The sequence below is a fragment of the Chironomus tepperi genome, unplaced genomic scaffold (genome assembly GCF_022539635.2).
Source record: "Chironomus tepperi strain 1889 unplaced genomic scaffold, CSIRO-AGI_Ctep_v1 contig_93, whole genome shotgun sequence".
Lineage (NCBI taxonomy): Eukaryota > Metazoa > Arthropoda > Insecta > Diptera > Chironomidae > Chironomus > Chironomus tepperi.
Genome location: NW_027226215.1, coordinates 658,736 through 674,014, shown reverse-complemented (window position 1 = coordinate 674,014; position 15,279 = coordinate 658,736). Strand labels below are relative to the sequence as shown.

Below are 15,279 nucleotides of genomic sequence, written 5' to 3'. Positions count from 1 at the left end.
ATTTATAGTCGTTTTGAAAAGCTAATAGTATGCTGACTTTAATGTTTGATTTTATGACTTTAAGTACAGTACGACTTTGCAAATAAAAGTTTTCTGACCCCAGTAATAAAATGCGATGAATCATAGTGTTCGTCGTAAAAATAGGTTCAATTGGGCTGCCACAGTGCCGTCGTTAATCTCTCTTAAAAGGGCTCTAGCGAATATAGAGTTCTTTTTGGATGTAAATCATGTATGTAGCAATGTGTCGAAGTCAGTCTTTGCGTAGTTGTCAGGGCAACTTCATGTCTTGCTGTCAACGCGGTGACGTAGTGATTGAAAACTGATAGAGACAGTAATGCCCTTGGAATTTAACAAATGCTGGCCACCAACAGTGCCCGTTTCAGACATCAACTAACAAAGACCCTGAATCACAATTGATCGGTACGACAAGCAAAATGCGTAAGGTAAGTATCTGCTCCAACTGTTCAAGGATCCAATCACAACACCAACTATATACACCAAGACGTCAATCCTCAAAATTAATGTTTATCGCTTAAAAGAACCGATTAAAACTAATTAAGCAATAATGACTCTTAATTTACGGCAAAGTAACAAAATCACTTAATCAACATTTTTTCCTTCAAGCTCATCCTCTGACATTCCAATAATTTCCCTCAGTTTTTATCCTCACAAAATAAATCAACAAAAAATTGTCTATCATTAAAGTTAATATGTCTTGACCCTGTAAATTAGCATGAATATTTCACTCCATCCTGTTTAATTAATCAAATTAAAGTGTCATTAACTTCTCAAATTGCCTTTTATTTTCGCATTTTGCGTGATTATCAAGTAAAATTAATTTGCCGTACATTTAATCATATTTATTTGACCTGTCAATATTTTTGAGATTTTTTAACGCAATTCTACTTCATATGCTGATAAAAAGACACAGTAGATTTAATTGTTAAGGGAATTTGTATTTATGAGTTGAATAATTTAGTAATGATTAGGGATTTCAATACCGTACCAAAATTTTAATCCCGAATACCAAGATCCCGGAATTTAAATCTCTAGTAATGATTTAAAAGCATACGCAATTTAAATAAGAAAGGTTAGTAAAAGTGTAAATCAATGGTGGGCAACCTGTGTCATGCGGCACAACTAAATGGTGAGCATTGACCGCAACCATCCACGGCATTCAATTCATGGCATTTTAAAATATTTTTAGTTGAACTCTATTGTGCCGCAGCACACAGGTTGCCCACCATTTGTGTAAATCAATGATGAATAATCCAAAAAGCTGCAATATTTTGAATATTTGGTTTACTAAGATTCATTTTGTTAATTACGATAATATGTCAGTGGGCAAGTGTCAGTGGGCAAATGTCCTACACCCAATCAGAGATCAGCGAGGGCAAATCGAATGTTGAAAAAAACCATTTCCCATCCTGTAATTGACGGTTTTCTTAAAGTTTTCAGAAGTAGTTGGAAAAAGATCAAATAGCCTCTCTCATTGCCGCCTGAAGCTGTCTCTACCGTTGGTTGTCTACTGACAATTGGGGGATCACATTTAGAATTATTTGCACTTTATACCTAAGAAACACAATAAAATCTAACATAATTCAATTCAAAGTTCATATATGATCATTTAATTGAGAATAACATCAAAATAGAAGAGAAACCTGAGAGTAAATGATTGAGATAATGCCAATAACAAATCAAAAAAAGCGTGATGACGATTTCATTCCTTTTAAAATCGTCGAAGCAGAAAGTACAAAGTTGAAAATAATTGATAATGAGGTGAGTTTTTAAAACTAAATAATTGTTTAATTTGGTGCTTATCGTTCTTATTTTGGTAGACTTTTCATCTTCATTTGCTGCATCATAAATTTATCAACATGCATAGAGCTTAACTGCAACTTCGATAATCATGATTCTGTGTACCAAACTGTATATTCATGTATTGTTCTCAATCTTCACACAACTTTAAAAGATCGCACAGTGACTGAGGTTATTGGAACTCATAAATACAGCAAATCAAACGATCATGTCAAGCAGGTCTTCATAAAACATCAAAATGTTCCTTATCTTCCGCTAAATCTTGGGAAATTTTTCGTTAATCTCGAAACTTTATACGTTATGAAGTCAAATGTACAGCACTTGATGGCCGGTGATCTTGATGGAATTAATAAATTGAAAATATTTGATGTCTCACACAATCCAGTTGAGCAGATAGGCGAGGACTTCTTTAAAGGACAAAAGACATTGGAGAAAATCTCATTTTATGACTGTCACTTAAAGAAAGTCAACAGAGGTGCATTTGATGACTTGACAAGCCTTAATTCTATATTTTTCGATCAAAATCCATGCATTGACATAAGATATGATTTTGACAGTAGTTATGGAGGTATGCGAGATGGAATGATGGAAGAAGTTACAGAAGATATTTATGACAAATGTCATGGCTTGGATCATACCTTAAGGTCAAATCAGACTGAATTGTGTCATGAAATTCAAAATGCCAGTGACAATTTGACAAGTGATAAATTGACATCCGACAATGATAATGTTCAGGAAACATCAAGCTCCTGGTCTACAGTAATGACTGTTTTGTTGGTTTTCACGATGCTGCTTAACGTAATCTTCTCAATTGTTTTAATAAGAATCGTCAAGAACAATTTTAATGGCAACTGGCATGAGATGAAGAATGTTTTAGTATAAATTGTATGCAAAATTTATCAGTTCCGCTCATAAATTACACCATATTGAATAAAAATTTTTTGTTAAAATTATCAGCATTATCGTTAATTATTCGCATTGATGTTGAGTGTCTCATCGCGTAAGGAACTGGAATCTCATATTTTTTTAATTAAATTAAGCAAGTGATAAAGAAAATTAATGATTTATAGCTATATTTGTGATTGACATTTGACACCATTAAGATAGAAATTAATAATACAGTGGAAATGAAGTAAGTAGATTAAAAATTATTAAATATGCTTGTTATTGTTGACAGTATGTCGATCGCACTTTATGTGAACTAAATTTGAATTTAATTCTTAAGAATTCAATTATCTTATCTAATTTAAACTCAATTTCATTGAATCGTCACCTAAAATGGGATATTTATGCTTCTTTAAAGCCCGAGCGACGCAGATGAAATAGGCTAGGTCAAGGGTTCGATAAGGCTTTATTAAGGCACTGTCAGAGCTGTCAAGCCGTTATTTTATGGCAATTATTTGACTGTTAGTGAAGCATTTAGGATTCGTAATTGGCGAAGGAAAAGCCAGCAATTAAGCTAGGTTCAGACGCCAACTGAGAGAGACCATGGATCACAGATAATTAGTACAGCCAGCGAAGTAAGTGTGTAAATGTTTGGCTTTTTGTCCGAACAGCACATCTTGTCCACTTTGGCCGTTCGGGTTGGGTTTCATTTTGTATCAGCAATAAATTCAATCGAATATCATGAACATCACGATTATGGATGCACCATGGTTTAATGAATCCGTTCTTCTTCATATGTGTAGCTCTGGTATTTTCGGTGATCTATGGTCTCACTCAGTTGGGGTCTAAAAAGGCTCTATCGCTAACTGCCCTATGCCAAATAACAATGCCATCTACCAAATCTGGATCATTTAGTTTTGATAAATCTTGGCATTTCGAAGCTTTTTACATTTGTCGCTTAAGATTGTTTCAAATTTTCTATTCCCCCAACGACATATAACAAGACATATTCAAAAAAAAACCCATCCTTATCTGAAAATTAATTTTTCCTTTCCCCAAATAAAGCAGGTTCATCACTTTGACCTTATTGTGCACGTTCCTTAATTCATCTTATCAACTTAAGCTTCAATGTGATTTTTTCAAAATGTCATCTTTGGCAACTTACATATGTAATGTACCAAATGTAACAACTTCATGGAATGATCGACACATCACAGAAATATCTGGAACTCATGAATCTGGAATGGGAAATAAGGATGTTAAATTCCTATCAATTTTGCATCAGAATTGCCATTTTATACCGAGAAATATACGTCAATTCTTTCCTAATCTTGAAGATCTTACAATAAGGAAGTCAAATCTTCAATTTTTAATGACTGGTGATCTTGATGGACTCAATAAATTGAAGATGTTTGATGTGGCCGACAATCCGATCGATCATATTGGAGAAGACTTTTTTAGTGGACGTAACTCATTAAGGTCAATTTCTTTTAATGCTTGCCATATCAAGAAAATAGATTTTGGTGCCTTTAAAGACTTGAAAAACTTATCACAAATCGATTTTCAGTACAATGAATGCATCGACACAATTAAAACGTTTGATAAGAGAAATCTAGCTGAAAGTTTCTTCCCACAAGCTTATTCACGCTGTCATGGGAGAGGAAATAGAATAAAAACAATCAATTTTAAGGAATGTCGCTCCAATCAGCACCAATCAACAATAATAATACAAAATATAGAATATTCATATTTAATTTACTTCTTATTTCCACTAGGAATGCTCAGTATGTTATTGAGTATTTTATTAGCACTGGTTATTGTTAGGGTTAATGGTAGGAGAAGTGAGAAAGACTTCAATGAGGTTGTGAACAGCGATTATGCTGATTTTGAGGCTTAAAATGTTAAGCAATTACTTTTAAATGTGTAGGGTTCGTCCAAGAATCGCAGGTCTTCATTTCCTGCATTTTAAATGAGCAGGCTTGCAGTTTTGAGCTGAATCTTATAGTTTGTTAAAGGCTACGGGTCTGCAGACCTGCAATTTTGGACGAGCCCTTAAAAATTTCATGTAGCTTTCATCAGGCTTTAATTAAATAAATTTGATGGAAATTTAATTCTTTTTTATTTGTATTGCTGACGTCTTAGTTCCAGGTTCGCAAGAGTCCTACAGTATTATGGCTAACATAAAGTTTCTATAAAATCACAATATTTTGCATGATCCTTATCAAATATAGGAGCGTCGCGGCATCTTTAATTTATAGAAATACACATCAAACATAAACACTTGAAGTGATGAAATACTCACTTGCTTTTCAATTAAACAATTTCCTTATCTCGTGCTTTATGGATTAATGCCAATGTATGTAAATAAAATGATGTAAACTTGTGTATATAAGCTTGTCATCTAAATAAAGTGGGATATTTTGCTTTTTCAATTTGTTCTGTCTAATTAAAAATCGTATAGATAAAAGAAGAAAAATCGTATATAGTACCTAAACTTGACCTAAGCTAAATAAGGAATAATCCAGTCAAGGCTCAAAGACTCCCAAAGGACTTCATTGTCATTCTATATCATCAACCTATTCGAAAGCTTACTTACTTACCTACTTCTATGGTCGTGCAGATCAACTGTGATCCATGGCATCCCTAACATGTCGCATAAAGCTGGTTCTATCGCCGGCTTCTGCCTGCCAATTGATAATACCAAATACAATCCTGTTTCCTTCCAGGAGTTATTTGGTCTACCACGAGTATTCTAAACCTAAATTTAGTCAATTTATGTACTTATAGATGTGTCGCTCGGGCTTAACAGACACACTTGTAGCTACATAGAGTAGTCAACTAGTAACTTTTAAGCTCTCATCTGAAATGCTCTCCTAAATTGTTGTCAAATTGAGAATCGTCCTCTCATCTCTAACACTGAAAATTGTCAACCAAGTAGTCTTAATCATTTACATATTTATTTGCGCATAATAAGAGCAGCGGCAAGACTTATCAGTTTGAATTGAGCATTAACAAAGTATAATGTGAGTAATTTACTTAAACTTGAGTGGCAAGTGTTTAATATTTCTCTATTTATTAGGAACAATATTGTCTTGATTTTGTTTGTTTTCAATGCACATCTGAGTCATCAATTGACGATGCATTGTAACTTTAAAATGGAATCACTTTACATGGTTACAAAGTACGCTTGTCATGTAAATAATTTCACAACATCCTTTAAGGATCGTAAAATTGAGGAAATCACTGGAAATCATGAAATTGGATACAACTATAGTGATGTAAAGATGCTCTATGCTTATCATCAAAATATACCTTATCTACCGAGTAATCTTGGGGAATTTTTCCCTAATCTAGAAAGTTATTTCGTAATGAGATCAAATGTTCAGCATTTGATCCCTGGTGACCTGAATGGACTTGATAATTTAATACAATTTTCTGTTGTCCACAATCCAATTGAATTAATTGAGAAAGACTTTTTTGCCAATCATACAGACATGACTTTAATATCATTCTCAAATTGTCATTTGAAAAAAATTGAGCTTGGAGCTTTCGATGGACTTCATTCTCTGGCTTACCTAAATCTAGACGATAATGATTGTATTTCAAAAGTTTATGGATCATTTGTCTATAATTTAAGAAGTCGGCCACTTTTACTTGCACAATTTTTAACAAATGCTTATGAGAAATGTGCAGGCAATGGACGAATCCTAAAAGTTCATAAAACAACCAATATGTGTAGTCAAAAAGAAGAAACTGAAATGGCTGAATTGACTGAAAATTTTGGATTTTTCTGTAAACTTGGAATTGCAGTCATTTGTTTTTTATTGTCGATTGATGTGTTCTTAATTTTTATTATCATGGCCATGTATAGGCGAAATCCAATGAGTAATTGGATTATGAGATTTAATGCAAATGACCAAACCATTTCTTAAACTAAATATTGAAGTATAATTGGATCTGAATGGACAAAAATACTTTAGAACTAGTCATCAACTGGGCATGGACTTGCCATCGACTGGTTACACCGTATTTTTGTCCATTTGGGAAGGTTTGGTGCTTTCATTGTAGTCCAATAACGGATTCTCTATTTGATGGAAGTCCAAACTTCAATTTTATTTAAAAATTGATTAATATTAGTAAATTTTGAGTTTAACTATGAGCAGGCGGTACATATCCAAACGGCACAAATGAGAAGGCTCCGCCATGAATGATCCAGTTTCCGCCAAGTTTGTTTTCCGAATTTTGGCAGTCAAAACCTCCTTTCTTAGAAAAAAATTAGAGCTCTGAGCTCTTCTGTTAACGCCAAATGGAAGCCATTACCATGTGAAATCTAAATAACTACGATTTGGCTTCCATATAGCGTTGACAAAAGAGCTTCAGCCATCCCTTGAATGGTCGGTTTGGAATCGAGACGGACTCTTCTCCATATGTGTCGCCATGGGAAATGCTTTAGATTTCATTTTACAATATAAAATTCAATAAAAATATTAATTAAAATCAATAATGTTTTTTCAAAAGTAATATTATTATTTATAAGTACACATACCTAATTGAATAAAGGAAATACAAAATAAATAAAGTCATAGTTCATTATTATTTCTCTCCTTACTCAATATTTAGCTCTTTTATTTTACAGAGAAATCTATTAACTTACTGATTATTAAAATAAATTTCAATTATTTTTCAGATTTGCAGCAGTGAGTACAGAACGTCAAAAATGAGGTAAACTTAATCTTGTTTATTTTAAAGTCTTTTTTCTTATTTTTATAATTTTTTCTCATAGATTGATTGCCTTTTTAATCATGTTTGTGATGATGAAGTCATCCAGTCAGTTGAAATTATTATGCAAAATGGAATTTGGATATTATGTCAATAAATGTAATGCAAAAGATGTTGTTACAACTTTTGATGATCGAAATATCACTGGAATTTATGGATATGATGGCGATGCTGAAATTCATCAATTAATAATAACTTATAGTGATATGCCTTACCTGCCGCTTAATATAAGTGAAAATTTCCCTAAAATCAATTATTTAAAGATTTTTAAATCAAATGTCCAGCATTTGATGACTGGAGACCTTTCAGGACTTTATAATTTAAAGACATTGGATCTGTCAAATAATCCAATTGAACAAATTGGTGATGACTTCTTTAAAGACTTAAGTTCACTGGAAACAATCAATTTTGACAATTGTCATCTTAAAAAAATTAGTCCAACTGCATTTAATTCACTAAGCAACTTAAAAGCTGCGTCATTTGAAAACAATGAATGCATTAACTCCAAAACTGTCCTTTATTCATATTATGGAGAACTAGTGACAATTTGGGAATTTAAAAAAAAACTCATTGAAAATTGCTCAAACACAACTCATGTATTGAAGAGCTCTTATCAGGAGACATGCGATGATTTTCCAATAGAATTGAAATCGAGTGGACCATCACATAATGTTCTTGTTGTTTCTGGCGTTATTTTCCTATCAACAGTTACAGCATTTTTGTCAGCGATGTTAATTTACATGCAAAGAAAAGTTTCATCAGGTACATGGAGAGAGTTGCAGAGACAGAATTCAGAAAATTGAGTAATAAATAAGAAATTTGCATAAAATTTAAAATTAAGTAACTATTGACATAAAGTATCATTATAGTGAAGTTGATCAATAAAATTGTGGTTGGTTTTTAAAAATAAAATTGATAATTTTTAATAAAATCACATCCGAAAAGTAAATTGTTTCGGAAAATCCCGAGTTTATTCGGCTTGAATTTGATTGTTTTCAAATTGCGGAATGAATCATCTCCAACAGACAAAGAGCTCACAAAATTGAGCATAATCAAATACATTTATTGAGTATCCTGGATTCCACACGGCGTTGAAATGTCCGAAAATACGACACAAGGTCAGCATGACTCTGGTTTCATGCTTGATTTGATGAAATCTGGCCTCATGTCAGAGTCAAGAGTCATGAGAGTCAAAAGTCATGCTTTCCGAGTATAATCATGAGCCCGTAGCCCGCACATTCAGAAAAGTATACCCATTGTCTGCTAGAATATGCATACACACCCGAGTAATGCAAATGAAGAAGACAACAAAGAAGTCTATTTAAAATCCTTAAAAGCTCTGTAGTGGAACCTTCTCCATTTGTGTAGCCGATCGACGACACTCTTCATTGGTGTCGAATTCGATTCAAATGTCTTCCTGGTCTCGGGCTTTAGATCTGACAATTTTCTTGGAAGGAAACTGTCGATAGAGATAGTATTGCGCTTGGTATTGAAATTTGACAAATGAAAGCCATCTATAGAGCTTGCCAGCAGCTTCAAACGACTCTTGTGTGAGGTCATGGGTTTCAATTGATCTGTACGACCAGTGTAGTAAAAAAGTAAGTTGTGCTTTCCGGGATCCCAAATAGCACAGCGTGTTTTCTAGGGCACCAATACATCGTCTGATACCATCATTCTATAACAGCACCATGACAGCTGATTTGGACCCACATTTACGGCGAAAAATCCAGCTATCGTTGCTCGGAATAGTTTGTGAAACATTTATTCAGATAGAAAATTCACAATTCCTTAAAACCTCAAAAAGCTGTAATTGCAGAATTATGAATAATAAAAGTATTACAGAAAATGCTTATGTTTTTCTTATAAACAGTATAAAATAATAAAACTTAAATTCAAGTTTAATTGAAATAAAGCAAAATAATCATTATCAGCAAATTTTATTTGAATAAAAAATGTAATTAGTAAGTTCAAACCATGATTTAATCAACGGGTCAGGCGGAGACTAAACAAAATCTGTGAGGCATTAATTATTTATTAAAAATATATTACTATTTACTTCAAAACAACATCATAAGACATTATATTATACATAACTCTATTATTGCGAAATTCCTCAGACTTGAAGCAGTGTTCTCACGATTTAATAAGCAGGATTCTCTCAAAAATATTCATTATCACATCCAACATTGAATATTTTTCAATCATTTGTTCATTTCATGTGATAGAGAGTAGTGTCGATTTAATAGCACCTTATCAGCTCAGTTAAGCTATAAAAAATATAAAATGTGAGTAAATAAATTTAAATTAAGTCATTAAGTTTCTAATTTTCAATTTTATTCAATTTAGGAATTTCCTCATTTTAATTCTGATTCTTTTAAATGTAAATTTGAGCATCCAGTTGACATTGCATTGTGAATTTAAGACCATGATTACATATATAGGAACAAATTATGGATGTGAAGTGAAAAACTTAACAACATCATTTAAAGAACGAAAAATATTGGCAGTGGACGGAGCTCATAAAGCTGGAAAAAGCAATGATGACGTCATGACTTTGTTTATTAAGTACCAAAATATTCCGTACCTGCCGACTAATGTTGGGGAATTTTTTCCATATCTTACCACTTTGTACGCTATGAGGTCAAATATTCAGCATTTGATTATTGGTGACCTTGACGGACTTGATAATTTGGTCAACTTTGATGTCTCACACAATCCAATTGAATTAATCGAAAAAGATTTCTTTAAAAATCACAAAAAATTGAAGAAAATTTCATTCCATGACTGTCATTTGAAAAAAGTTGAAAAAGGAGCTTTTGACGAGCAAGTTTCAATTGAAACAATGGATTTAAATTACAATGACTGCATTTCTGGAAAATATCCAGCAAGTGCATACTATTATAGTTATCGAATTCAATCTCTTCGTGAGTTTAATATTGATGTTTATGATAAATGTACAGGAACTGGTAGATTACTTAAGGAACAAGAGATAATTAGAGAATGCATAGTTGAGGAAGTTCCAATCGCACCAGTAAGTTATGGAATATTCTTCAAATTTGGAATCGGAATGATTTGCTTTTTGAGCATCATAAGTATATTCATAGCCTACATCAATTATAATTTTTATAAAAATAGCTATAAATCAGACTGGAATGAAGTCAATTTCACTACAGTCTCATCAAATTTGAATGGTAATGGCTTTTAAAATGTCAGATTTTATAATTTTCTGGAAATAAAGTATTTTAATTAAATATTGATACTTTTAGTGTTTTTGCGTAACGTAATAAAAGAACGGCCCCTAAAGTATCCCGAATGGACAACTTAACATAATGTCATTAATAAGTCTAGCTATCCAGAGTGTATAAAAATGCGTTATGACTAATTGATGGTAAATTAATGTCCAGTTGATGCCTAATTCTAACATATTTTTGGCGACTCGGGTATTAACTAGACAAATTCACTTAATGTCATTACTTAGTCTATCTTGACATTATTTAATGTTGGCTAGTCATGTTGTACATTCGGGAAGTTTGTTAGAAATCCAATTGAGGATCTCTTTCCTCAATATGACCTTAACGTAGCTGTCAATGAAAGACTTACGTTGGTCGGGATTTATTTCCCGGATTGTCCCAGGTGAAATGATGTGAAACAGGTGAAATGAGAGAAAATACGATTTTAGGACAGTCTGACTTGGTTACATGCCAGATTTAATGACATCCAGCCTCAGGTCTGAGTCAAGTTGACTTAGGCAATATTAGGCATTGCTACATCGTATATTTTCACGAACAGACGTTTGAGGGTAGGGAGGTTGGTTTGTGATTTTGCTAAATAGGGACGGTCAATTTTTTGGACGTTCTCAACATGAACAAACATATTTTTCAATCAAAATATTCAGAGATGACTCCAGAAAGTTTAGAATATAGAAGTGTTTACTTCTTCTAATTAAATTTTTATTCTGAATAATTTTAATCATGACACACGACATCAAAATAATCAATAAAGTTGCGCTGATTATTCAATTAAAGTCGAGAAGTGTGAAAATCATTATATTCAGTCGCAATAAAGTTTTGAGCCTGATTAGTTTGAATTTAGGAAGCAAGTATGAAGTAAGTATAAATTTTGTTTAGAATAGCACAAGCCGGTTAATCAATCTAAAATCTGGCACCATGCTGACGTGACTATGACATAGTGTCGAATTTAAACTTAATCTGATAGCAAATCAGAGTCACTCCGACCTGAGTTCGGGTTTTTAATTAATTAAAACAGTGGTTGGCAACCTTTTTTTTTTCACGGCACAGCTTGGTGGTGATCCTTGATCAGATTCCAAATATTTCTGGCTTCACACTAGTTCCGCGGCAAACAGGTTGCCCACCACTGACTGAAATTCATGAAATGCTTCGTCAATAGCTGTGCATTATAGAGATCAACGTATTGGGTCTATACAATATTATTGCATTACTTAACTGCCTTACTGTTTTCTATTTTAGCAGCCACTTCAAATTAGTCATCATTCAACTCATATTAACTGCAATAACCATAAATCAATTAAATGCTGCACAAATGCATTGTGAATTTTCAACATTTTCCCCAATGGACTGGTACATTGCAGCACGATACACATGCAAAGCTGTCAATTTTGAAACAACATTCAAAGACCGAACCTTAACTAACGTGATGGGCTTACATGATGCTGACAAAGCAGACAAAGATATTAAAATGTTGTTTATGTACAAAGAGAATTGTCAATACATCCCGAGAAATATTTCTGGATTTTTTGGAAACATTGATGTTTTATACATCAAAGATTCAAATCTTCAGCACTTAATGACTGGTGATCTTGATGGATTGAAAAACTTATCAAAATTTGACGTTTCATACAATCCAATTGATCATGTTGGCAGAGATTTCTTCAAAGGACATTCGTCAATTAGGATTATTTCATTCTACGCATGTCACATTAAGCAGATTGACTCTGGTGCTTTCAGTGGTTTGATCAATCTAGAAGAAGTATCTTTGGAAAAGAATTACTGCTATGATGGTGTTTTTAAGAAAACTTTGGCAAATCCATATCCTTTTATTATAATTTATATAGTTTGTGAGGGACATGGTTCAACATTGAAATCTAGAGTCGAAGAAGAATGTCTAGATGACTTAAAAAAATCAATTGATCAACTCGAAGATGCAGGAGAACTTATTGACATTAAAAGAGAATCAGCGTCGTCCTCATTTCCATCTTTTTTATTTACATTTACAATATTGAGCACATTTGTTGCAATTGTAATAAGTTTGATTCTATTTAAAGTTTATAAAGTTATGAAACCTAGAAACTTTGTATCCATGATTAATGAAATAAACTAAAATGATGTAATTAACAGTTTATATGGCACAAAACCATTTTGCCACAAATTTTATATGGGGCAAAGTCATTTTGCAGGGATTTTTTTATCTGGCAAAATCATTTTGCTCAGAATGTTAAGCTTAATGTCAATCATGTTATTGGGTAAAGAAGTGATACGAATTTTACTGGATTTTGTTTTTTAGGTTAAGCAAGTGACTTGAAGCCTACTGGATCCTGATTTTGGGTAAATTAAAGGACTTGGAACTAACTGGATCTTGTTTTTTAGGTCGAAGAAGTAATTGAAGTTTCTGGATCTTGTCTTTAGGCCGAATAAGTGGCTTGAACCATACTGGATCTTACTTTTTAGGTTAAGACCTAGATCAAACTGGATTTATTCGCATTTTCATATGACTTCTCGCTATCGGGATCGGGATTTTCCGGGATATCCCGATCCCGAAAAATCTCGTGATCCCGAAAATTTCAATCCCGATCCCGATCCCGAGAATTTATCAAGAAAATGGAAAATATGAAAATAAGTCTAACTCAAAATTTGATATTTCCCAAGAATAAAGAAATTCATGTGTAATCGATCTAAATTTCTCATTTACCTTATCATACATCCTGTTATATTCAATCTTCAACTTAGATTTCCCATCAAGTAAACACAAAACTTTATCATCCGACAAACATTCTACCAAGAAGCGTATCTTCTTCCTTGACATTTTCGTAAAGATAATTTCACGTGGGTTTCAATACAATTTATTTTCTTTAAATATTGAATACATGGAAATTCGTTTAATATTTTATGCAAAAAATATACAAACGACGATAAGCAGATTACTCATGTCACTTAAGGCGATAAATTTGGTTTGTATTAGTCTATCGAATCAGCACTTAATGCAGAGTGAAAATTCAATCAGTTCTGAAATTTTATTCATAAAGTTCAATCAATACAATGGACTGAAAAAGCTTGTTGAACTTACAATCATGGTTCATTTTGTAACTTAATCATTCGAATGAGCTTGATCATGAATAAAGTTGAAGTTATCCAAATATTTTCCTTAAAAATTCATAAATATTCACACATAAGCTCCTTCAATAATAATAAAAATATGAAAAGTTTATCAAACAAAGAACTTTTCATATCAAGCAATAATTCAAAATTTTATACGTATATGTATGCTGTACGTAAAGCATATCAAAACAAAGGAAAAAAAAGTTCATCAGATGAGTGGAAAATGTGAAAGAACAGCGCAAAAATAGATTCCAGTGAGTATAATATTAGCTTGAAAATTTCATTGAAATCGAGACGTTAAGTGCATTCGAATGGATTCAACTTGAATTCTCTGAAATTGGATTGTATTGAATATTTTTTCATTGACTTGTTCTTGTCTAAACATCTGATAGAAGCTTTAGTCAAACTATAGTTTAAAATAAAGGAGATTTATGCTATTCTTGTGTAATATCACAGTTCATGACTAAATAGACTAGCTTAAAAGCGTACAGACAGTTTGACGATTGTAGGTTTACTGAACTTTAATGTTCGCGAATAGAACAACGTTCGTTAAAATCGAAAAATTTTAATTGAAAAAATACGTTATTGATGGAATACGTTGATAATGGTCTTTCAACGGTAACTTAAGCTGCTACTTAAGAAGTAGAAATATTCAATTATAAGAATTTCTGAAAAATCACCAGACGGAAGATGGGAATCTTCGAACGTGGGTTCGAGTCTCATTTGAGATCTAAATATTGTTTAAAATTGTACTTTTTCTGTCAGATCGAAAGTTAAACTGGACATTGTCATTTAAAAATCATCCTTGCAGAGTCACACAAAGAGAAAGAAGAAGTCCATAGGGAGTTTAAATGAACAACAAACTCAGTGTGACTTCCTAAAGATAGTCAAATGAAGCCTTGCATGCTTCGTCGATGTCAGGATCCAGAACCTGTACAAATTTCGGAAAAGTTCAGTTACGATCCCGTACCGAGTTGTCAAAATATTCCTTAACCTGACCGGGATTTCGGAAAAGCATAGATCCTTGTGTAGAATGTGCCCATGCGACAAAATTGTTCAAATTTCTGTCAATAGACAAACTGATTGTTCAGACTTTTCGCTCCCATTTCTTGCAAATTTAAAGGATCAAAATCACTGAGTATAACACAAAAAAAGCCTGAAAAAGCACAAAGAAATACGCAATAATGCATTCATCATCATTTTTCTTTACCCCTTTTAAACATATCATTGAAATAAGGAATCAGCTGTCATTGCTATTATGATTATCTTTTATTTTCACATTCAACAAAGAAATATTGCTTTTTATGTTTGTTCAACATTAGTGAGATAGGAAAGGTTTTCTTTTTTGTTCCTTTTTCTATGACAACTGTTGACATTAATTAATAGTATGCATCTATGCAAAAGTGCAATGTGTATGATATAGTGATGATAAAGTTTATCTGTG

General features: G+C 32.7%; 5 long non-coding RNA genes across 5 annotated transcripts; all 5 read left to right on the top strand.

Annotated features, from left to right (window-relative positions):
* Positions 1-1,077: 1,077 nt before the first annotated feature.
* On the top strand, positions 1,078-2,774 carry LOC139086943 (uncharacterized). Its single transcript, XR_011544086.1, has 2 exons — positions 1,078-1,779; positions 1,839-2,774. It is a non-coding gene; the product is annotated as an uncharacterized lncRNA (long non-coding RNA).
* A 2,897-nt stretch (positions 2,775-5,671) lies between these two features.
* Positions 5,672-7,207, top strand: LOC139087020 (uncharacterized). Its single transcript, XR_011544092.1, has 2 exons — positions 5,672-5,726; positions 5,783-7,207. It is a non-coding gene; the product is annotated as an uncharacterized lncRNA (long non-coding RNA).
* Positions 7,208-7,389: 182 nt separating this feature from the next.
* LOC139087002 (uncharacterized) lies at positions 7,390-8,394 on the top strand. Its single transcript, XR_011544090.1, has 2 exons — positions 7,390-7,425; positions 7,487-8,394. It is a non-coding gene; the product is annotated as an uncharacterized lncRNA (long non-coding RNA).
* A 1,232-nt stretch (positions 8,395-9,626) lies between these two features.
* On the top strand, positions 9,627-10,741 carry LOC139086992 (uncharacterized). Its single transcript, XR_011544088.1, has 2 exons — positions 9,627-9,767; positions 9,829-10,741. It is a non-coding gene; the product is annotated as an uncharacterized lncRNA (long non-coding RNA).
* A 706-nt stretch (positions 10,742-11,447) lies between these two features.
* LOC139087019 (uncharacterized) lies at positions 11,448-12,888 on the top strand. Its single transcript, XR_011544091.1, has 2 exons — positions 11,448-11,588; positions 11,970-12,888. It is a non-coding gene; the product is annotated as an uncharacterized lncRNA (long non-coding RNA).
* Positions 12,889-15,279: the final 2,391 nt, after the last annotated feature.